The following is a 24,173-nucleotide window of genomic DNA, read 5'->3' as shown; positions in this document are numbered from 1 at the left end:
ATTTGGATTCCTTTTATTTCTTTTCCTTCTCTGGTTGCGTGGCTAAAACTTCCAAAACTGTGTTGAATAATAGTGGTGAGAGTGGGCAACCTTGTCTTGTTCCTGATTTTAGAGGAAATGGTTTCAGGTTTTCACCATTGAGAATGATGTTGGCTCAGGGTTTGTCATATATGGCCTTTATTATGTTCAATAAGTTCCCTCTGTGCCTACTTTCTGGAGAGTTTTTATCATAAATGTTGTTGAATTTTGTCAAAAGCTTTTTCTGCATCTGTTGAGATGATCATATGGTTTTTATCCTGCAATTTATTAATATGGTGTATAACTGATTGATTTGCGTATATTGAAGAATCCTTGCATTCCTGAGATAAACCCCACTTGATCATGGTGAATGATCCTTTTAATGTGCTGTTGGATTCTGTTTGCTAGTATTTTATTAAGGATTTTTGCGTCTATGTTTAGCAGTCATATTGGCCTGTAGTTTTCTTTTTTTGTGACATGTTAGTCTGGTTTTGGTTTCAGGGTGATGGTGGCCTCATAGAATGAGTTTGGGAGTGTTCTTTCCTCTGCTATATTTTGGAAGAGTTTGAGAAGGATAGGTGTTAGCTCTTCTCTAAATGTTTGATAGAATTCGCCTGTAAAGCCATCTGGTCTTGGGCTTTTGTTTGTTGGAAGACTTTTAATCACAGTTTCAATTTCAGTGCTTGTGATAGCTCTGTTTATATTTTTTATTTCTTCCTGGTTCAGTCTCGGAAGGTTGTGCATTTCTAAGAATTTGTCCATTTCTTCCAGGTTGTCCGTTTTATTGGCAGAGAGTTGCTTGTAGTAATCTCTCATGATCCTTTGTATTTCTGCAGTGTCAGTTGTTACTTCTCCTTTTTCATTTCTAATTCTATTGATTTGAGTCTTCTCTCTTTTTTTCTTGATGAGTCTGGCTAGTGGTTTATCAATTTTGTTTATCTTCTGAAAGAACCAGCTTTTCGCTTTATTGATCTTTGCTATTGTTTCCTTCGTTTCTTTTTCATTTATTTCTGACCTGATCTTTATGATTTCTCTCCTTCTGCTAACTTTGGCGGTTTTTTGTTTTTCTTTGCCTAATTGCTTTAGGTGTAAGGTTAGATTGTTTGTTTGAGATTTTTCTTGTTTCTTGAGGTAGGATTGTACTGCTAGAAACTTCCCTCACCAAGTCCTGTATTTAAGAGCCTCTGGTCAATGTTCAGCAGTAAGACCTGTTCCGGGTAGACCCAGCTTTAGTAATGCGGTCAGGGTTCTGTAGCCTGAGCTCGGCACGACCTGGGAAAAATAATGATTTTACAGCATGAGGCCCAGCTTCCTTTGAGTGCGTTCCAGGTTGTGTAAAGACAGATGGCAAATAAATAAAAGTGTGTTTGTAGCTGGTAATTTGGAATTTGGAATGTAAAGACACTACCCAGTCAAGGCAACCACAGTATCCACAGATGTAAGAGGGCTTGACTCCACTTAATGAGAAAATGCAAATTAAAGACAAGGCTTCATACTTTCTCCCACAGAGCAAGAAGCCAAGCAGTCCTGCCCCCAAGGAGACAGGCTCCAAGTTCACTGTGGCCTCCTCTGGGAGGCTGACCATGCCCAGAGTCAGACCTCAGGTGGCCTTGGCCTTGAAGACACTGTACTCTTCTATCCCTTCCTTCTGCTGCAGCATCACCTGGTGCTTTGAGCTGGAAATACTCCTCCCAGTACCAGCCCCAAGGAGCCTCTGTATTTAGCAAAAGCCCCTGGCCAGCCCTCTTCCCCTAGAACACGAGGAGGCTGCAACACTTCTCAAACCTACATTTCCCCCCCCAACACTAGAACATTACTTAAGGGAAGAATGCCAACTGGTTATTATTCAACAGTCTGCAGTCTCACAGGAGTCATTCATTCCTTTTTTTTTTTTTTTCCACCCCATCTCATCCTGCCTCAGCAATTAGATAATGTGAGTGGGCATATACCCTGTTAAACAGCTGCTGGGAATTCTCCTTAGGAGCAAGAGGTGATGTGCGTGTTTGTGGGTGCTGACTTGTGTGTTTCCTGTGCTTAAGACTGCAAAGTATGAAAGGCCTGATCGCTGGGCAGAGACAGGCAGAGCGGGCCAGGCAGGGTGCGCAGCGAAGGCTGCGGAGAAATGAGGACTCCAGGGAGAAGCATTTCATGCCGGCCCCTTGCCAGGGGGCCAGCTGTACGGCTATTTCCTGCTGCAGTGGTGCTGCCCGGGCTCCGTCTGGTCCTAGTCCTGGAAGGGAAACGCTGGCCGATTCTCTAGTACATTTATCATTTTCAGGCTTTGTGACTAACCACAAAGCTGGATGGAACATTCTTGTAAGAAATGGAAGCGTCCACCGTTGATCAAAAGGAATCACTCCGCAGCTATTTGTAACTTGGCTGCCGTGCCAGGAGCTGCTTGGCCTTAGCTGAGGGTGCGGTGGCTCTCATCACAGGGCACCGAAATTCTCTGCACTGTTTGCTCAGCTGCTGTCTGTTTGCAGAGCTATTTAGATTCTCCCGTAGAAAGGAAAGCTTTCCATTCTTGGAGAAACCACAGTGATTAAGTACATATAAGAGAAAAGCATTATGATGACTCATCAGAACAAAATCAATGATTCCCTTTCTGCATTATACACGATGAGGTTTAGAGTCCACAGCTTTTAGCAAGAGCGCGGGTGTGACTTTGGGGTGGGAAGAGGAGAGGGCAGAACCGCACGAAGGCCAGTGAGCACGGGACTTGCCAGTTGGGAAAAGGACTGAACTTTAATGACCCGATTAAATGCCCCTTTAAAATCTGACCCGGGAAATTCTTAACCTTTGTTATAGGGGAAAATAATGTCTGAGGAAGCAAGAATTTTGGGTTAGCTTCTATGCAGTCATTTGAGGCCACCCAACCTAAACTCTCTGTCCTAAGGGATGCTTTCTACAAAACCTGCCTTGAAAGTTGAAGAATCGCATGTTCCTCTAAATTTTCATGCAGCCAAAAAAAGTGGGAAGACACCTTTGTAGGAAAGCTTCAGTGCGAGGAAGGCCCACCACCTCATGAGACTTCCAGATTTTGAACAGCCTTCGTTGTTGGAAAGGTCTCCTTCACATTTTGCTAAAAATTGTCTCCCTCTCAATTTTGTCTTTTGGTCTCAGTTGCCCTTTGAAACTATATGAAAAAAATCCAGCTCTCTTCATACTGAGGTCCTTGCAATGTTTAAAGATGACACTGGTGTTTACGTTGCCTCATTGTCTCCTGTCTGAATGTCCTCACTGCTTTCTGATGCGAAGGGAGAACACTCTCACCTCCTGCAGCAGTTGTCCAGTAGCAATATAGACCCCGCACATCGTTCATGTACAGAGATCGGTCACCTCCTTTGCTTATGACACTGTACTTCTATTAATTTATCCATCCTGAGATCTCATTTGGTTTTTTGGTAGCTGTGTCACACCGTTGGCCTGTGTTTACCTTCAAGTCTAAAGAACAATCAACCTGTTATTCCCTTACATTTCCATGTACCCAGAGGGTTCTGAAAAGAAGCAGAAGTGAACATTTTAACCTAGTCACTGTGCGTTTGTTTTGCTTTTCTGCTGGCCTTTGAATATGCCATTTGATGTGAGAGTCTTCAGCCAGTGGATGTATGATGTTGCTATGCAACTTTGCATTGTTTTGCATACTTAATGTGACAGGATCACACTAAAATTCATGTTTTCCTTTGGGAGTGGTGGCTGGAGCTTTGGTAGGTTTTTTCCCCCCCAGTTTTATTGAGAAACAGTTGGCATACATTGCTCTATAAGTTTAAGGTCTACAGTGTGATGGTTTGATTTATATATATCGTAAATGATGACCGCAGTAGGTTTAGTTAACATTTATTGTCTTGTATAGACACAGTAAAAAGAAAAGAAAAAAGCAAGTTTAAATTTATCAGTGTTATAAGAGATGAAGATTTAATACCTCTACCTCTCCTTCCTCATTCTTTCCCCCAAATTATCATACTTTTAATTATGCCAGTAATTAGTGTTTGCAACATTCTAATTATGTAAATATTGTTCACTGCAGACAGAACCTATTAGAATACGGTGATTACATCCTTTCTTTTCTCTCTTTTTTTTAAAAAAAATGAAGTATAATTGACCTACAACACTATGTTGGTTCCAGGTTCACACAGTAGTGATTTGAAATTTCTATACATTTACTAAATGATCCCCACCTTTGTGAGATTTTTTTTTTTTTTTTTTTTTTTTTTTGTGGTACGCGGGCCTCTCCCTGTTGTGGCCTCTCCCGTTGTGGAGCACAGGCTCCGGACGCACAGGCTCAGTGGCCATGGCTCACGGGCCCAGCAGCTCCGCGGCATGTGGGATCTTCCCGGACCGCGGCACGAACCCGTGTCCCCTGCATCGGCAGGCGGACTCCCAACCACTGCGCCACCAGGGAAGCCCCTCTGTGAGATTTTTTGAAAGGAACTGTACGTCCCGGCTAAAGCACACGTGCAGCTGAGTAAGCTGACGGCGTCATTCCCAATCAGGAGCTGACCCCGCCTGTCTAGAAGTTTGAGGGCATTTGTAGGCATGTTTGCAGAGCCCTGGGAACCTCCTGTGACAGCCTGTAAATAACCTCTGGGTGCCCGGTGCTGGTGTTAGGTTCTGGCTTGGCAAGGGTACCCGGCATAGTCCCCGCCTTTGATATCAAGTGTAGCCTTTGGAGTGACCACCCTTGTACCTTACACAGAGGGGACCCTCTAAAATCTTTTGTAGGGTGGGCACATTCATTCAAAAGTTTATTTGTTATACCCTCCTGAATCAGTAGGTAGTACTCAGAGATGTATCTGCTGTGAGTGGACAGAGCCTGTCCGAAAATGTCTCTCCAGCTCTGTCATCGTTGGGACAGCTATCAGTCTGAAGCCCGTCTTGAACCAGAGTGGATGCTGACCCAGAGATGGGAGACCCGGCCTTCGGGAAAGCAGGAGCTGCTTCCTTATCCCCGTCTCCCTGTGCTGAATCCTTAGCCTCAATCCCAGGAGCCTGAGCATGTCTCTTCTTTCTCTGGATTTCTTTAGCACTTATGGCTTATATTAAACCCTTGGGTATTTACACATCTAATTAATAATTAACCTGTTAACTTTTCCCTATGAGTACGTCTGGCCTCCTCAGCTACATTGTCTGATCATTTGTATCCTCCACAGACCTAAGAGTGCAGTTTTGCCCATCAAAAGGCCGACATAGATAGATGTAGGATTAAGCCATGGAGATCTGAGAGGAGTGGGTTTCTCCCTCAGGAGAAAGGGCAAAGGAAACAGACTTTTAGGAAATTCATATTCTGTGCCAGGCACTGTGCTGGGAACGTTACATTTGTTTTTTCCTATAATCCCTGTAAGACTCTCAAGTAAGTATCACTATCCTCGTTTTGCAGAATAGGAAATGAAATCTCAGAGAAGTTGAGAAACTCTCAAACTGGAAAGAGGAAAGAGGAAAGAGGCTGGGCTGGATTTGAACTTGGGTTGCTGTGCCTGCAGCCGCGGTGCTAGGGAGTCTGTCCTCCCTCTTGGAGGTGCAGCGGGGCTGGAGGTTAGGACAGTGCTTGTGGCTGTAGCTGCCACGTGGCCACCCTCGAGTTACCAGCCAGCACCATCTCACTCCTGAAGAAAGATAGGAAAAAGGCCAGGGATGAAAGAACCAGGGGACATAAGAGAGAAAGGTACAACCATGAAGCAGGGGAGAGAGAGTGGAAAACTGCAGATCACTTAACATTCTCTGTGCAGGAAGCATCTCACGCCTGCTCAGTAGAGCGAAGTGTTCATCAACGGAGTAGCTTGTAAACCCCCGAGAAGGCATAGCGACGGCCTTGCTGATATCAGTACTGTTCTCCCCTAAAGAGGAAGGAGTATTCTCAGCTTCTGAAGACAAGGACTTTCAGTGGTGTTGGGGAGCTCTGAGAAGCTGGGTCCCCTGTCATCAGATTGTATTTGGAGACTTTCTTAGGTTAGCACCAGGCTGTACTGTAGCAATAAATAAACCTTAGAACTCCGTGGCTTACATAATAAAGAGTTCTTTCTCACTCATGAAAATTCTGGTGTGGGTCAGGCGAGTTTTCAGGGCACTGTCCTCCACTCAGGGACCTGGTGATCCAGGCCACTTCCATATTGGGAAGCCGAGATCTCTGTATGTGGCTTCCAGGTTGCTGGGGCAACCAGGGTGGGAGGGTCAGCTTTTAAATGCTTTGGCATGGAAATGCCGTCGATCACTTCCGCTCACAGCCCATTGGCCAGAACTGGTCAATGGTACCGCCCCCTGTGACGGGTGCTGCACGTCACTGGGAAAAGAGGGCACTCAATGACTGTTCAATGACTCTGACTCATTTCCTTTACTCTCTTCTGTCCAACCCTTTTTAAGGCAGCTCATTGCTCTTGGGAAAGAACACAGATGCCTTCATGGAGCTTGTTAGGCCCCTGGTGGTGGCCGCCATGTTCCAGTCACAGTGGACATTTCAGGTCTTGTGGCTCACTGTGCCTTCTCTTCCTCACTGCCTTCTGTCTTCCCGAAATACTCTCCTCTGTCTGTCTTTCCTGTCCAACGCCTAATATTATTTATGTCAGTGTTTAGATATCACCTATTATGGAAACTTTCCTGACACGAAATCTGGGTTAGGTGACCTTCTTTGGACATCCAGGTCATCCTTTATTTCCCCCACTGCGGTGGAAATGTATTATTTATTAGTCTGTGACATCTTAGATTGCGGCTCTCTGATGCTTGGAACCATTGCAAGAGTGGTCCCTACATACGATGGCCAACACACAAAAGAGGCCTAGGTAGTGTACTTTGGATGCAGGAAGAGAAGAGATCTTCCGAGGCAGAATGTGTATGATTGTACTGTTGCAGATTTGATTCTCAAGTTAATCTGGAAAAGCAAATGCTCTAGAAGAGTCAAGAAACTTTTCAAAAAGAAGAATGAAGGAGAGTCTTACTTTTCTGGATGTGAAAATGAACTATAAAGTTACAGTAATTAAAAGAGTGAGATGCTAGCCCAGGAGTAGACCAAGAGATGAACAGGATACTGAGAGCTGATGTTACTGTCTTGAGTCCAGACTCCACAGGGCAGACCAGGCAGGCTGGAGACTCAGCCAGGGTTTCCGTGTTGCAGTCTTGGGCAGAATTGCTTCTTCTCCTGAAAACCTTAGTCTTTGCTCGTAAAGCCTTCAACTGTACATGGAGAATTGGTATATGATACAGGAGGCATTTTACGTCAGTGAAGAAAGGATAAATTATTGAACGAATTATGTTTACACATCTGGCTGTAATTTGGTAAAATTAAAAAATAAGCTAAGATTTAAGAAATAAAACATTTAAAAAGAAAGTTATATCTTTCACTTATATCACATACAAAAGTGAATCTGAAATGATTATAGATCTAAACCTTAAGAAAAATCTTTAAAATACTAGTAAGCGCATAGGAAATATTTTCATTATGTTGGAGTGAGCAAAGCATTGAAAAAAATGACATATGGCCCATAAGTCAAATGGTTTAGAATGACATATTTGATAACAGTGAAGCAGAACTCTTCTATGTAACTAAAAGCTATATAACCCAATTTAAAGACAGCATATGAAGCTGGGAAAAACATTCACCCTGTGTCATTTAAAAAGGTTAGTATAAGAAGTGTCTAAGCGCCTACAGATCAGTAAGCAAGCACTTAACAATCCAATTTAAAATGGACGAAGGTTATGAAAAAGCAGTTCATGGAAGAAAAAGTATACATAGCTTATAAGCAGAAGAGATGCTTATCCTTACTGATAATCAAATTAATACAAATTAAAACAATGAAATAGCATTTTCTCCATGAGATTACACGTATTAAGAAGGCTAACAGTACTCAGTATTGATGATGGTGGTATAATTTTTTAGAGACAAATTTGACAATATCTGTTTTTAAAAAGTGCCTATATTTTTGACCTTACAATTATACTTCATCTATAGGGGGTAAGTTAAGTGACTTATGGAATATTATTTAGCATTTAAAGAAGTGAGATACAGTTACTATATATTCTGACATGTAAAATGTCTGTAACAGAGACTTAGATTTAAAAAGTGACTTACAGGGAATTCCCTGGGCGTCCAGTAGTTAGTACTTGGTGCTCTCACTGCCATGGCCCGGGTTCAATCCCTGGTGGATGAACTAAGATCCTGAAAGCCGTGGGGTGTGGCAAAAAAAAAAAAAAAAAAAAAAAATGACTTACAGAATAGTATGCAGTTTAGGACCCCATTTATTAAAAATATGTACGTATATTCTATATATGCATGGGAAAAAAAACCTGGAAGAATATGCAGCCAACTGTTAAGGGAGATAACCTCTCAGGAATAGGACTTTGGGAACTTCCATTTCTTATTTTCCATATTTTAGTAGTATTACTTCTAAAATAAGTGTGATAGCTGTTTATAGTATTTTTAGAAAGAGATTAAAAAGACATTGCTGGGACTTCCCTGGTGGCGCAGTGGTTAAGAATCTGCCTGCCAATGCAGGGGACACGGATTTGAGCCCTGGTCCGGGAAGATCCCACATGCCGCGGAGCAACTAAGCCCGTGCACCACAACTACTGAACCTGCGTGCCACAACTACTGAGGCTGCGTGCCACAACTACTGAAGCCCGCGCACCTAGAGCACATGCTCCACAACAAGAGAAGCCACCGCAATGAGAAGCCCACACACTGCAACGAAGAGTAGCCCCCGCTAGCCGCAACTAGAGAAAGCACGCGCACAGCAACGAAAACCAAACACAGCCAAAAAAAAATAAATAAATAAAAATTAAAAAAAAATTAAAAAAAAAAAGGACATTGCTTAGTTTAACTGACCAAAGCTTTGACTGGTTACATAGGATCTGAGGTTCAAAAAAATGCTTGTTGTGCCATGTCATGCTCAGATACGTTCATTGACTCATTCATTCATTCATTCATTGACCAAGCATTTAGTGGATACCTTTGTTGTGTGAGGTCTTTTTTCCTACGTGGCTCTTAACTGCGTAATTTTCTTCCTCATTTTACTCCAGAAAGTGAATAAATAGAAAAATAGTTGAGTCTAAAGCAAAGTATACTTCTGTGGGGGACCCTCTTCGATACGCAGCAGAGGGCGCTGTGGCTGGGAACCAGGGGTACCTGTTGTTTGCTTGGATGTTTAAGGGAGTCCCTTTCTGATCCCGTCTAAAAGATTCATGTTGACAGAGGGTATTCTTATTGGGGAAAAAGCCCCCAAACCACTCCATATTCCTATCGCTGGTTAACTTTGTGTGGGCTCTCTCTACTTCAGAGCTATCAATTTCGGTCCTTCGTGGGCCTGTGTCCGTGCAGGGAGGGAGTGGACGTTTGGAAGTCGAGCAGTCCAAATATAGCTGCATATGCGTCACATCTCTTGAGGATGGAAGATTAAAATGAAAGATTATGCTCTAAACTTTGCCCTGTCTCGGCATCCAAATGCCACGAGACTGCCGGTTTACTGAACGCAAAACCAGAATGATACGGTGACAGCACGCTGGGTAGGCTGTAACAGGAGACGTTGCAGCCACGGCAAATTTGCCCTCATGCCGTCGAATGCATTTTTGTTTTAGCTCCTGATTTCGGTCTGTATTGCATTGTATTATTCATTGAATACAAAAGTGAAGCATGTTTTGGATAGTATGCCCTAAGTTCGTCGTGAAATACCGGGATATTGTCCTGAAAGATTTTTGGATAGATTTGAACGTAAAAAACAGATAAAATAAGTCGTGATTCTTCATATCACAAAATGACACTTAGCAATAAGAAATTTGCTGCAGTACCTTTTTTTTTTTAAATCGAAGTATAATTGATTTACAATATTGTGTTAGTGTCAGGTGTACCGCATAGTGATTCTTTTTTTTTTCCAGATTATATTCCGTTATAGGTTATCACAAGATATTGGGTATAGTTCCCTGTGCTCTACAGTAAATCCTCGTTGCTTATCTATTTTATGTACAGTAGTTTGTTAACCCCGTATTCCTCATCACTGCAGTATCTTTAAAGAACAATTTTCCTAGTCCAGATAAAATATGATGTCCCTTTAAGAGCAGAATCTGTAATGAAGTCAGATATAGTACATTTTACAATTAAAATACACAAGTCCCTCGAATTCAGTTTGGCTCACGGTTAGTACAAATGGGAGACTTAAAAAAAATCCTTTCCTTTCTCTCTAGCCCTTTGTCTTGTATTTTACCAAACTGTAGTTTCGGACAAGTCAGCTGTTCCCCCACAGCACACAGGTAGAGTTGCCCTGCAGTCAGAGACATCCTTCAGCTGGAGAGTTGGTGAGGCTGTAAGAAGCTGAAGGAGCTTTGGCTACAAAGTACAAATAGAAGTGGAGAATTTATGCAATTTGACTAGTTAGAGAAAAAATCCATCTGACAGAATAGCAGTAGTGAGCTGTTAGACTGTGCCCAGTGGCATAGAATTTATAATTTCAAACATTTCTGGCTTCCTACATTAACTTCCTTGGTTAAACAGGTAGAATTCCCTGAAAATCTGTGGTTAGTTTCTCAAGTTCAATGAATGTATTAAGGAAATGTCAACATCTTAGCTGCTATACAGCTTTCTTTCTTAAAAAAATAAAAAAATCTAAGGACATGAATTTGAAAAGGATAAGAAAAGATTTCGCATGTTATTGTATCTTGTGTCTGTGCTGAAATGACCTCCTTTAGATCCAACTCATTGACGTTATTTAATCCAAATGCAAGGGTAGTGTTCAGGGCTTGTGCCAGACTCTGCTTCTGTACCCGCCCAGATCTGCACCTCCCTCTTGCCTACTGGCTGGAGCTGCGCCAGCAATGACTTGCTCTGTTCCTGTGGTCACGACGTCAGATTACTGCAGCTGCCACTCTCCATGCAGCCTGACCAGCAAGAAGAGGCCACCGCCCCGGAGGAGGCTGGGACATCTTGGAAATGTGGAGAGATGAAAACCTCCTGGGGCCAACTTCACCCAGTGGGAGGCGGCAGATAGGAAGGAGCTGGTCCATGAGTTCTTTTTCCTTTCTCTTCAGAAACTGTTCTGAGATGCAACAGTTCCTACAACCTTCCTGAAGACATCACGTGAGACTGCACAATCAGCCAGGCTGTCACAAAGCTTTGGCCAACTCAGTACCCTGCCCTCGTGCACTTGGGCTCCCTCTCCCCTGCCTCGCTGCTCTACCCCTCCCCCACCCCGTTCTCTAGGATCACACCTTTGAGTGAAGTATTAGCCAATAAACATATGCCCCAGGGTCTGTTGTCTAGAGAACCTGGGCCAACAGAGTGGGAACCTAGGTTGGCTCTAGAAAGCAGACCCTCTGGTGCACTTTGGCAGTGGGGAGTGCGTGGTGACAACCCTCCACACATGGTAGCGTCACGATTACTAAAGCCTTTATCCGAAGTTAAAGAGGACAGGGGTGAAGTGGAGGTAAAGTGTGCGGATATCATTTCACTTCGGCACTCAATCCGTTTTGAGGCAATAAATATTAGGACGGTGATGTGCGGTAATCACTTTTGAAGGCTCTGGAAGCCTTGCAAAAAAACGATAGGTGCTATCTTGAGCCTGTCTTTGAAAGCCAGGGTATTCCTGCGGTAGCTGTAGAGGGGGTTCTCATCTCCTCAAGCTGCAAGGCAGAAGACTTTTAAAGCAGGACCTGATGATAAGATGTTAGAAACATAAAGAATAAATGGACAGCCTTAGCGGCTCCTCTGTGTCAAAGGAAATCCCCTGATGAGGAAAGAAGTGGGACCCTTGGATGGTGACATTTGCCTGGTTGAGACTGAGAATATTGGATCCCAAATGGCTTGAAGCTTCCCCGCTGGCAGAAGCTGTCCCAGTGACTTGAAGGGATCAGCCTCCCCTTCCCAGGGGATCCCACCGTGACCTCCCAGAGGAGATGCTTCACATCTGACCATTGTTTTTCTCACTGTCGGTCCCTATCATCTCTTGTTGTCTCCTGGGTAATAGCCAGAGTCAGGTCTGATCACAGCTCTCCGCTCCAAGGAAAACAATCTATGTGTCAAAGGACATACAGGGATTGTCAAATGTGCACCAGCGAAGATGGGTAGGAGTGGGTCTTGAGAGTGTTAGATTGTCATGGTCACCTGGAGCTGGTCAGTAGGGGTGGCTCCTTGACATTTAGGCAGGATGATGGCCTACAGTTGGTAAAGTGGAGGTGCAGGAGTGTGAAGAAAGGGTAAGACTCAAAGAGTTGGGAATGTTAGAATGGATTTACTGTGTAAAACCTAGAACCCTCCACTTAACTCTGTTTCTTTCTTTCTTTTTTTTTTGCGGTGCGCGGGCCTCTCACTGTTGTGGCCTCTCCCGTTGCGGAGCACAGGCTCCGGACGCGCAGGCTCGGCAACCATGGCTCACGGGCCCAGCCGCTCTGCGGCACGTGGGATCTTCCCGGACCGGGGCACGAACCCGTGTCCCCTGCATCGGCAGGCGGACTCTCAACCACTGCGCCACCAGGGAAGCCCACTCTGTTTCTTGAAAGAGACTGGAGGACACGTCCTCTGAAGGCAATACAAAGTCACAAATTAAGGGCTCACTGACATCTCTGAGAGGTTGGTGTCTGTCTTCTGTAGGCTGAGCTTAATGGTGGTAAACGTTGCCATGACATAGACATGTCAATGGGGGTAATGAGATTCCACAATTAAAAGACTAGGTGGCAGCTCTTAACCACCAGAGGCAAAGGTAGCCATGCTTATTATAACCGGAAGCACCACAGAGTAGCAGTTAGGGTGCCTTAACCTTCAGAGATTTGTGGCAATGACTAACAGATTGTGGTGTTTCTAGACAGGAGACGGATGGACAGCTGACTAGGGTGTTGTTAAAATTGTATAATAATAACAAAAATGAAACCTGGAGAGCAGGATGTTATCATCAGTCACTGCAGTGGAAAATTATGGCTTCTTGCTTGGTTTTCAAATGTTAAGTCAACTTACATATCTAGAATCTGTAGATTCTAAGGGAGGCTGAGGTCCTCTTGGAGAAGAACATTACTATTTCTCACTAGTATACGTGAAAATTTATTCCTCTAATCCTCCCCTTCAAGGGATCTGTAGATATTTCCCCAAGTAACTAGTGCTACGGAATGGGGACTAGCCAGACCTTTTGAGAACTACTATATATAAGGTCTAAGCTGACAGTAGTACCAGGGTATCTGAAATGCCACATACTGGCCCCATAGTTAGATCAGCAGCTTTAGGAGGCCAGGTGACAAATTAAGTCTTCCCCAAAGTCCATTTTATAATGGCTCTTTGGGTCCACAAAACTACCCTGGGGTTATTTCTCAGATTCCCGAGTAGGATAGATATATTTAATGGTTGGCAGAACTCCCAGTAGGTTTTCTGACTTGTGGAGTGTGGGACATTATGGTAGGAAGGACCAAATAAAAGTAATCTGAAACTGTTCTTCCCCCATTATCCAAGATGGGTAATCAGAAATAATATTGCATCCTAGGGAAGAATTACAGATATTCACCATCAAAGACATAAGGGATGCAAAGTGGTGATTCCTATAATATCTCCATTCAATCTACCTATTGCATCCCTGTAATGACCAGATGAATTATGGCAGGTGTTATTAGTCCACCTTAAACTTATTCAGGTGATAATCCCTTTTGAAGCTGCTGTACCAGATGTGTTGAATGTGTTGAATGTTGAAGATCAACACATACTCTCAAACTTGGTTATGGGACTACTGATCTAGCACATGCTTTTTTCTCAGTCCCCATCAACGGGGAGAATCTAGAGTGGTTGGCCTTCACATGGCAAGGGCAGCAGTATACATTCGCTGTCTACACGTCTGCTGAGACCTTGCTCATCCTGACATTCTACCAAACATCATTCTGCCCACCTATTAACGACATCATGGTACTTGGACTTACTGATCAGGGTGCTGCAAGTATCAGAGATGCCCTAATACAGGGGTTCTCGATCAAGGGATTTTCACTCCCAGGGTACACCTGAGAATATCTGGAGACATTTTTGGTTGTTAAAAATGAGGGATTGTGAGTAACTAGTATTTAGTGGGTAGAGTCCAGGGATGTACATTCTGCAATACTTGAGAAACCCTCACCCTTCACCAAAGAACTGTCTTTCCCCGAATTTTATTTTATTTTATTTTTTTTGTAACATCTTTATTGGGGTACAATTGCTTTACAATGGTGTGTTAGTTTCTGCTTTATTCCCCGAATTTTAATAGTGCCATGTTGAGAAATACTGCCTTAGTAAAACACCTGTGTAGCAGAGCTGGGAGATTTACCCTATGAAAATTCAGGGATCTGTTGCACCAATGAAGCTTCTGGGGGTCCAGTAGTCTGAGGCGTGCCAAACATATATATATTTTTTTAATTAAAGGATAAATGTCACATCTTAGCCACTCAGAAATATTTGCTGAATGAATAAATGAATGAAGAACATACAGGAAGAGTTCCTTGTGCAAAGAGAAATCTGTTTGGGTGAGAGGCTGGCGGGGCTGGAGGCGAGGGGCTGGAGGTGAAGCTGAGGTTCATACAGTTTACATGCTGTTTATTTAGACACCTGCCCCCAGAAGGTGGAGGACAACAAGTGGCTTTCATCCAGGGAGAAACAAGACCTGGTTAGTGTTCTAGAATGATCCCTTTACAACCGGTTAGCGACATTGTCCTAAAAGGCCCTGAGACCAGAGTTAGAAAAACTAGCCTGGTCCCTTCTGTAATCGTCCAGTTGGGAAGCTATGAACAACGAAAATGGGACAGATGGAAAGAGAATAAAGGAAGAAACAGATTCCAGAAGATTTGGGAAGAAGAATGACCAGGATTTGATGACTGGATTGGAACTGTGGGTAGAAGGAGAAAGAGCAGAAGAAACCCCTCAGGTCTCTGTGTCTTTGGATGACTGGATAACGCAGAAATAGAATCCAGTTTAAGTGACAGATCGTGAGTTTTGTTTTAAATATTGGCAACTTAAGGATGTGGGGCATACAGGAGGAGGTATCCAGTTGGCAACTGGACAAGTGAGGAGAGTCTCAGCTGCAGATGGAGGTTTGGGAATTGTTTGAAGCCACAAAACTGAGGCTCAGAGAGGTGATCTAACCCATGCTAACATAGTTGGTAAATAATAGAGTGAAGATTCAAACCCAGACATTTCTGGCTCTAAGGCTTACCCCACTCTCTCCTAACTTACCTTTTTTCGAAGTTATAGATTTCTAAAATGAGATTTTAAAATGCATGTAGATGGAAATCTAGCAAAATTACCAGTGTATTTACACTTTGACCCAGCTATCCTACTTCTGCAGGAGTGGACTTTACAGTCAGACCTGGACACATACAAAATGACACATGCACAGTGTTATTCATGGCAGTCTCGTTTGAAAGAGCAAAAAAAAAAAAAAAAAAAAAAGAAAGAGAGGAGGGGAAGGGTTAAATAAACAGACTACCACACACCTGTACAGAAGAGTAAGAAGCTCTCGGTAAACTGACAGTGTGTATGATATGCTCTCTTTTGTGTAAGAAAAAGTGAAACTAAGAACATGTATTTGCTTGTATGTGCGTGAAGATACAAGGATATAAGATGCTAGTGGGTGCCTTATAGGGGTGGTGAAGAATGGAATAGAAGGATACAAGGTAGGAACAAATCTTCTCAATGGATATCTTTTAGATTTGAAGCATGTAAATGTATTACCTATTCAAAACAATTAAAACATTGAAAATGTGGTATATTTACCCATTAGTGTTTATCTACATTGGAAATTTATTTCCGCCCCTGGAAAGATGTATTTGGTTTATGCATTTATAATATTTTTGTACTTATCCATCCATCCATCCAACACAATTATTCACCTCTGTGCCAGGTGCTGGACTAGCCACAAGGGAAATAATTGAGAAAACAGACATGGTTCCTGGCCTCACTCTAGATATAAAGACAGAGATTAGTCAAATCATCCCATAAATACACTAAAATGGCAATCATGCTACAAAAAGTGTGAAAAGGACCTCAGTTATTCTGAGACGGGTTAGTCAAGGATGTGGCAGGGAAGGCTTTCTTGAGGAAAATCCTTCTGAACTCCATGAAATGCAGGAGGGAAGAGGTGAGGAGATGGGGGCAGAGGGAACAGTATTTGCAAAGGCTCTGAGGCAACAAAGAGCACAGTATTTGAGGAACCGGAAGAAGGCGGCATTGATGCTGTGTAGGAACTGAGCAGATGGGGTGGATGTATTAGCAAGGGGGGCTGCACACATGAAGATCTTGTTGGGCATGTTGAGGATGAGGGTCTTTGTAAGTAAAGCAGAATTGGAAGCCACCGGAGAGGTTGAGACTACGGTGGAACAATATGAGCCATTTATGTCTTGGGAAGGTCACTGGCTGTTCTTTGGAGAAGGACGCGGGGTGTGGAGAAAGAGTCGGATCAAGGGGACCAGTTGGATGGCTGTCTCTGGAGAGTTGGAAAAAAGTGACCTTCGTTTAGACCAGGGTGGAGGTTACGGTTACAAGAAGCAGATGGAGTCAAGAGAAAGTGAAACCGAGAGGTCTTGATGATGGGTTGTATAAGGCTGGAGAAGAGAAGTCTTCCAACATGGATAGGTTTCCAGAATAGACAGGGCTGCCATTTCCTGAAAGAAAACATGAGGGTAGGCTGTTTGTTGGGGGTCAGGATGGATTTGAGGATGTTTGAATGTCCTAGTAGAAGACACATCACCTGGAAAGGCAACACATAGATCATGTCACAATTCCATTTTTAGAATACACAGTGTAACCACACGCTTGGTTAACAGTATCAGTAAAATGTGGCTCACACCCAAGTCTCACATTTTTATTCTTCTATACCCCATGTTAGTTTTTTTTTCTGTTAAGATTTTTCAACTTCATTGAAGCATAACTTATATCAATAAAATGTACATGTATTAAGTTTACACTTAGATGATTTTTCTTCAATCTATACCTTCATATAACTGTCATTCCCCTTTTTATTCAGTCGTCTGCTTGCTCCCTGGCAATCACCCCATGTTAGTTCTTGACAAAGTATTTCTCTACTCATCTCTTCCCCAAAATGCATGACATGTTATTTTAGGGGCATTGGATCCTTTAGAGAAAAGATCTTGAAGAAGACCATCGTTTCCCCCTGATAGGCCCCTTGCACTCAGCTTTCTCAGGTGGCATTTTGGACATGTCAACAACAAAGTTTCCTTTTTTTCTGGTTCCCCCTGTGAGGGCTTAGCTGTTAATCTTCCTTCGTGTTTCATATTTCATTTGTGTTTTTAAAAGGATGCCCTTTTGTTTTTGTTCTCTTCACTGGTTCTGTATTTACAGGGAGCTTTCTCCTTTATTTTCTTTCAGTCCTTCAGCAGAATAATTTTGCTGACTTGAGGCCCCCTTGGGATACAGCCATGATACTTTCAGCCCTGCTGTGTGGCAACACTGCTGCTAATATTTTTGCAGGCCCTGGGTCTGGTAGTACTCAGGGTTTTGTCTCTCAACTTCTTAAATGTAACACTGATGCTATTTCTGTATCCATGGGAGGAACTGTGGGATCATTGGAACGTTCCCAAGGGGAACACTTTTCTGTATAAAAAGAAGAGGGTGAGAGATTCCTTTATGTTTCAAACACTGGTATAAAATTAATTGGTTAAAAAAATGCTGGTTGTTGCTACGTAACTTTTCTGGTTCTGGAACCACGTTCAGCAAAGGGCACCGTGACCTCTGTGGGGACATGGAACAATCTGATACCTGATCCAACTTTTCTGGCCTGAAGGCAACTTCAGTGACTGACTTCCAACAGATCTCTAAGGACAGCTGGTTCTGAAAATGTTTCTCCTAGCGGCGCAAGTCCTGTTTTTCAACTGATGAATCCTTTCAATGCCTCTGAACTGGATGACTAAACTCTCCTTGTGTCTGAAGAGATGTATAGACACAGAAAGACAACAGTGGTTCATCAAGGGAGAGATGTTGGGAGAATGAAGAAAGTAACTGTAATCTGGGCCCAGGAAGAGTCTCAAACTGCTGGTCTGCAGGTGTATTTTGTGGGCACCCTGAGGGCCGTGAGAATGACCTCATATCTCCAGTGGTTCTCAGAAGCCCCAGCTTCTGAGCTTTGAAGTCCATCACTGGTTGGTACTGAGGCCATGCCTTCCAAGGCTGAGTGAGGCAGGAAACTGAGGCAGGTCCATTTCTGGGAGAGATGGGACGCCTCTGACTGTGGCTTTAGGCCTCCCCCAGTGGCCTTGGCGAACTTTCTGTAGAGCTCCAGGCAGCCCAGGAGGCGTCCATGCAAATTCCCTTCCTTCCCTCTCTCCTTCCCTCACGTCAGACCTGCATCACGGTCCATCACCTCTTGGAGACTGGCTCCTTTCCCATGTTCTTTCATAGGTATTTCTCTTAATAAATTACTCGTACGTTTAATCCTCTCTTGGTTTTTGCTTTTCAGAAGACCCAGACTAACACAGGCCCCCTTCAAAACAAAACAAAACGAAATGAAACACTTCTTTATAAGGGACACATGCAGTTCTTACTGTCCCATCTCCTCTGTTATCTTGTATCTAATCTGAGTCACACATTTGTGTTATGTGTCTGACCCCTACAGGTGTTTGATTTTACAGCTCAGGTATTGCATCTTCTTTGACAGCATCCTGGAAATAGAGACATAGGGAAGGGCTGGCTATTAGAAAAATATTAGTCATTTGGGAATATGAGGTTAAACTATTTTATTTCTTGCAAGTTACCAAATTTGGGTGTCATTAGCATTTAGTTTATGAATGACCCATCTAACTTTTATTTTTTAGCAGCTCGTTTAAATTTTTTCTTATTTTAATTTAACCTGTGAGTTCATAGAGTTTTCTCAAAATTAGGAAGTTGTGAAAATAAAGATGAGCATCGCCTTTTATTAATTTGCGTCATTGTCGAATGGCCAGATTCTCTCCAGTATTTGAGACTCTTTGGGTAATGTCACTAATTTCTACTCTTCCCCAGGAAGAGGTGGATTAAATCATTTGCTTTTCGTACATGGTGTAGTTGTAGTAGATATAGTCATATGATTTCAATAAATAACTTTTTGAGGGCTTCCCTGGTGGCGCAGTGGTTGAGGGTCTGCCTGACATGGGTTCGTGCCCTGGTCCGGGAAGATCCCACATGCCGCGGAGCGGCTGGGCCCGTGAGCCATGGCCGCTGAGCCTGTGCGTCCGGAGCCTGTGCTCCGCAACGGGAGAAGCCACAGCAGTGAGAGGCCCGCGTACCGCAAAAAAAAATAAAAAACAATAAAAAAAAAACAAAAAAACTTTTTGAAAAGTTCTCAGACAACAAAAAGAGTTTCCAAGCTACTGTTGTTAACATTTTCAGTAATTATTTTTATAACAGGATTTTCTTTATTTTTTTCTTTCTTTCCAAAATCAACTCATTGCCTCAAATGCTATCCTTAATTTCTACTTTAATTGAATCTAAGCTTGGTGATGAGGGTCACTGCCAGCCAAAAAGATGACCACGTTGCTTTCGAGCTGGGAGAACAGACCATATAGGACAGAATGGATTTCCTCTACCTTAGAAAGTTTTTGTTGCTCTCCAGAAATAACATGGATACAACCAGGACCGACTACATAATTTTGGGGCCCAGTGCAAAGTGAAAATGGGGCTGCTTGTTGAAAGGTAGGGAAAAGTGCCATTAAAGGTCTAAAATATGAAGGTTTTTCCTTTATTTCATGACTCTCCTCTGCTCATACGCATCTTCCATTGTCCCACTGAATTTCACTTATAAAAGACAAATTGGAAGGTAAAATTATTAAGAATTTCAAGGTATGGACAGCAGAGCATTAAACCAAACATAGGGTCCCTTCCAAGTGCGGAGACTTGTGGCATGATGCAGGCTGCATTCCCGGGAAGTCGGTCCTGGATACAACTCACCAGTGAGTTGACAAGCAAGCTGGAAACCAGAGGGATCGTCTCCGCTCTTCCCTCTAGTCTCTCAGGTGGAGGTGTGCACAGGGATCAGGGCTCCAAGGTGAAATGGAAGGCACAAGGCTTAGTATCCAATGTGCCAGGGCATGAGCACTGTTTCTCCTCCTATTTCGTCCTCGGCTCTCTGGGCAACGGCTTCACCATCCTGTCTCCCTTAGTGGAGAGAAGGTGGTTACTTGTTCGTGGCAGGCGATTTTATTTTATTTTTATTTTGGGGGGGAGCAAATAATTTTTATTCTTATTTTTTTACAAATACACGAAAGAATCATGCAATGCTGCAAGCATTGGATGCAATCCTGTGCCACAAGTCTGCACGTTCTTCTGCAGCTGCTCCTGTGAAAGGCGGAATCTTTCATCTCGCCTTATTGTTTTCTACAACTCCTGCATTATCTTCAAAATAAAGAAACATACTGTCTTTTCTCCAGTAGGACTTTCGTTGTCTAATTACCACTTCTTTCTGAGCTCTGGTTTGCCTTTCTTGACTGCGGCCATCACCACGTCACCCGCACCAGCAGCAGGAAGTCTATTCAGTTGTCCCTTGATCCCCTTCACAGAGACGATATGCAGACTTTTGGCTCCTGTGTTGTCAGCACAACTGTTCATGGCTCCAACCAGAAAACCCAAGGAAATCCAGAATTTCACACCAGAGGACCCACCATGTCCTCGCTTTGACATCTTGAATGCCGGAGAGCGATAAAAAGCTGGGCGGTTTTATTTTGACTTTCCATTTTAAACATCTTATTATATTTACGGAGTGTCTGCTCTGTGATGATTTCTGTTCAGGAATTGTTGTTATCTCCTGGTCCTCATAGAGCATCCCTTCTCGTGAGGGGAGACATGCAATAGGCAGAATAAAGGACTAGACAAACTGTAGAGAATCTCAGATATAGAAGCGCTATAAAGGAAAGTTGAGTGGAGAAAGCAGGTGGGCATTGTCAACAGGTGATTAGGGACGGCCTTGCCTTGAAGGTGGCATTTGGATGAAGACCTGCAGAAGAGAAAGGAAGCAGCTGAGCTGCCCTCTGGGGAAGATTGTCTGGGAGGGCCACGTCATGGCAAGGAGTCTGTGGTGGGAGTAGAAAACTTTGTTATTCATTGACCTTGCATGAGCTTTTGGTGTAAGTTTAGCTTGTGTAGATATACATGAAAGCATTCTTTCCTTCCTTTTTTTTTTTTTTTTTGGTAGAAAAATAGTACTTCTCTGTCAATTCAGTTAAAAATGACTAAGAGTTTCTACGCTTCGATTGGTTGTGGCCGCATCTCCTCGGAAAGTAGCACAGCTGGGTTCTGGTATGGAGTCACTCCTATAGACTCCTCTTCTTAAAAGAACCTCTTATTAATGGGTGAGTTCAAAGCAAACTTTAGAAATCCAATCGATTTCTCATTTCTTACATTTTGTTTGGTAAAAGATTTTATGTCAGTGATTGCAGAATGAAGGGGCCAATAGGAAAATAATCGGTTTATAAATGGGAGGGCGGTCAGGCATCCCCCTTTCCATCGTCCTCTCCAAGGTCAGGGCATGACTGAAATGCAAAGGAGATGCACTTGTCCAGTACGTAAACGATAGTCTTCTGTGGAGGGTCATTAACCTCAAGTCTCCCTCCCGGAGGGCAGTGTTGAAGGAAATGGCTTTGTGAGCTTCAGAAGAACGTGACATGATTGTACCTGGGAATAGAAGAATGGTGTCTGCAGTTCCATTAATTGGGATAACAATTATGAAAGCTTGGGAAGGATCAAGTTTCAGAGCCCACACTAATCCCCAGGAAGACTTTTCCCCTGGTGGATATAATATTGCTGCTTTTCAGGTGCATTCCTAAGATGTATTACATTTCTCAGACTCACTTTGTATAGGCTGCTGTCAGGGGCAGGATTTGGGGGTTGCCAGAAGATTCTTTGGTTTCATCCAGGCAACTCTCTGCTTTCCTGAAGTGTCGGTGAACTTGGTGGAAGCAAGGGTCAAAGCAGAGTTGACTTGTGTCTGGAAGCGTGAGTTCCGTGTCCTGGTTTCGATGAAACACAAGGCAGGAATGCAAAGGCTGTCTTCCTGAAACTGCTCATGTTTACACGATGATGATGTATTTCTTCATGATGTTGACCCAGATGTAGCCGTATCTCACCGGGTGACAGGGTATGCTTCCTTGATTGGCTGCTCTGGGATAATGAGCTTCTGTTGATCATGGACTATGTTTTCCTGGGAAATGGAATATGAAAATAATTGACAGATTTCCCATAAGCCGAGCTGAATTCCAAGAACATGTAGGTAATCCTACCTGATTCACTTTCAGAGCTTTACTTTGAATTTCTGTTGGTGTCAACAAAGCGGTCATAAAGAACAGCGTACTTCACCTTCGAAAAAGCAAACTTCCATTAAAAAGGCAGACAGCTTTAAAAACGTTGTCCCTTAAGGCTCTTGGTTGATCGTCACCTGAGAGTGAAAAACTCTTCAATGTAGCAAAACTATCTACTATAAACTAGTCGTTGGTTTACATGACGTATTCCAAAATCCTTGTAGGAAACTTAGCATTTGGAGTGTCAGTGTGATAGAATATTGTAAATAACCAATATAAACACAGTCCTCAACCAAGGGTGTTTCTCTGTTCACGTGGGGGTTGACTTTTGAAGCCTTTAGATAAGTAAGAATTGGCATGTGTTAGAAGCTGCAGTTTTTTTTTAGAAGCTGCAGTTTTTGCAAGCTGAGTATGTCATTTCCCCCCTTTTCTCTACGCCTTTACAGGAAATACTAAGCCATGAAGATCATTGATATTTCCTGAAATTATATTGCTATTTCCTGTCTGAAGAGCTGTGAGGGTATATGTCTCTGGAACACTGCTCCTAAAAGTAAGCACTTAATGATTCCACTGCTTATCTTTTCCAGAATGTTTCACTCTTTCTTTTTTAAACTTTTTATCTTATATTGGAGTATAGCTGATTAACAATGTTATAATTAACACTGTGATAATTTCAGGTGTACAGCCAAGTGATTCAGTTATACATATACATGCATCTATTCTTTTTCAAATTCTTTGCCCATTTAGGTTGTCACATAGTACTGAGCAGAGTTCCCTGTGTTATACAGTAGGGACTTCTTGGTTATCCATTTAAAATATAGCAGTGTGTACATGTCAGTCCCAAACTCCCTAACTATCCCTTCCCCTCGCCCTTCCCCCTGCCCGGTAACCATAAATTCGTTCCCTAAGTCTGTGAGTCTTTCACTATTTCTTTTCTATTAGGCAGAGACTGAGGGGAAGGTTAGGTCTGAAATGAAATTCAAAACATGCACAGCCCTCTCCCTGGCCCCTTCATACTGGTAAGCCATTTTCTTGCCTCCAGAAGCCACTGTCCCTTTTGACAGCCTCTCATCCATGTCTGGGGACACAGGTAGGTCCTGGGAGGAGACTGGGCAGGAACGTGCTGGAACTCCTCGCCTCTGCATTTCCGCTTGGTTGGCCAAAATTGATGGGGGACTGGGAAGACACAGCATTTAGGCTGAGTTTTGGCACAGAGAATGGAGGGAAGCCAGGCAGGACACTCAGTATAGGCCCATGTACCTCACACATAAAGAAGAAGGTAAATTTAAGTTAAATGAACTTCAGAAAGCATAATCCGGGATCGCTTCAGTCAGAGCCGCTAAGCTCCTTACTGCTAGCTCTGTCTCTCAGGTCCCACAAACCTGCCCTTCCCTCCGTCCTTTCACATCAGGTCCTTCTTCCCTGTTTCAGTGTCTGTGGTCTGGTAATGAGCACGTGCTCCATGAGGGAATTTCTGCAGTTGCCAGAAGCTCAGAGATAAAAGCATCCAGAAGATTTTTATCTCTCAGCAGAAATGTTTTTCTGAGGACACACACATAGTGTCACCGTGACATTTAAGATCTTAGTTTATCATCCTTTTCCTCTCATGGAGAACAGTTCTAATCACTGGAAAACTACCAGCTTCTCCAAGAAGCCAGATCCGTTGGAAATCATGCAGAAATACCCACAGCAATAACGAAACCAGCAGCACACAATAGGTTAAGAAGTCTCTGTGTACTACTGTGGATAAAATAGATAAACAACAGGGACCTACTGCATAGCACAGAGAGCTATATTCAATATCTTGTAATAACCTATAATGGAAAAGAATCTGAAAAAGTATATGTATCTATATAACTGAATCACTTTGCTGTCCACCTGAAACATTGTAAATCAACTATACTTCAGTTAAAAAAAAAGGCTCTGTGTAGATCTGTTTCTACTGACTTTTTAGATAGTAGCTA

At 43.1% G+C, this 24,173-nt stretch overlaps 1 protein-coding gene and 1 pseudogene across 15 annotated transcripts in view; one reads left to right on the top strand and one right to left on the bottom strand.

Moving 5' to 3' along the window:
* SETD4 (SET domain containing 4) overlaps window positions 1-24,173 on the top strand; it is a gene marked incomplete at its 3' end in the record, with an annotated part of 281,370 nt that overhangs the window by 90,266 nt on the left and 166,931 nt on the right. For 12 of the 14 annotated variants that reach the window (XM_079921362.1, XM_079921365.1, XM_079921359.1 and 9 more), the window contains one exon: window positions 22,656-22,759. The exons of the other annotated variants lie outside the window; for them this stretch is intronic. The remainder of the gene's footprint in view (window positions 1-22,655; window positions 22,760-24,173) is intronic. 14 annotated transcript variants of the gene reach the window in all.
* On the bottom strand, window positions 20,187-20,619 carry LOC307186495 (large ribosomal subunit protein uL14-like; annotated as a pseudogene). Its single transcript has one exon. The product of its transcript is annotated as a large ribosomal subunit protein uL14-like (transcript).

This window comes from Stenella coeruleoalba, assembly GCF_951394435.1.
Source record: "Stenella coeruleoalba genome assembly, chromosome: 5".
Taxonomy (NCBI): Eukaryota; Metazoa; Chordata; class Mammalia; order Artiodactyla; family Delphinidae; genus Stenella; species Stenella coeruleoalba.
The sequence above is the reverse complement of the archived record's forward strand: the minus strand, read 5'-3'. Positions and strand labels throughout refer to the sequence as shown.